This window comes from Arachis duranensis, chromosome 9 (assembly GCF_000817695.3).
Source record: "Arachis duranensis cultivar V14167 chromosome 9, aradu.V14167.gnm2.J7QH, whole genome shotgun sequence".
NCBI lineage: Eukaryota > Viridiplantae > Streptophyta > Magnoliopsida > Fabales > Fabaceae > Arachis > Arachis duranensis.
In genome coordinates, this window is record NC_029780.3 from 15,311,275 (window position 1) to 15,312,152 (window position 878).

Genomic DNA, 878 nt, shown 5'->3' on the forward strand with positions numbered 1-878 from the left:
AATTTTAACTAAAAACTAATAAAAATATACTAAAAACTAACTAGATCATACTAAAAACATACTAAAAACAATGCCAAAAAGCGTACAAATTATCCGCTCATCACAACACCAAACTTAAATTGTTGCTTGTCCTCAAGCAACTGAAAATCAAATAAGATAAAAAGAAGAGAGTATGCAATGAATTCCAAAAACATCTATGAAGATCAGTATTAATTAGATGAGCGGGGCTTTTAGCTTTTTGCCTCTGAACAGTTTTGGCCTCTCACTCTATCCTTTGAAATTCAGAATGGTTGGCTTCTTTAGGAACTCAGAATCCAGATAGTGTTATTGATTCTCCTAGTAAAGTATGATGATTCTTGAACATAGCTATTTATTGAGTCTTGGCCGTGGCCCAAAGCACTCTGTCTTCCAGTATTACCACCGGATACATACATGCCACAGACGCATGATTGGGTGAACCTTTTCAGATTGTGACTCAGCTTTGCTAGAGTCCCCAATTAGAGGTGTCCAGGGTTCTTAAGCACACTCTTTTTGCCTTGGATCACAACTTTATTTCTTTCTTTTTCTCTTTCTCTTTTTTTTTCTTTCATTTTCTTTTCTTCCCTCTTTTTTTTCGTTTTTCTCTCTCTCTTTTTTTTTGTATTCACTGCTTTTTCTTGCTTCAAGAATCATTTTAATGATTTTTCAGATCCTCAGTAACATGTCTCCTTTTTCATCATTCTTTCAAGAGCCAACATTCATGAACCACTAATTCAAAAGACATATGCACTGTTTAAGCATACATTCAGAGAACAAAAATATTGCCACCACATCAAAATAATTAAACTGTTATAAAATTCAAAATTCATGCAATTCTTCTCTTTTTCAATTAAGAATAT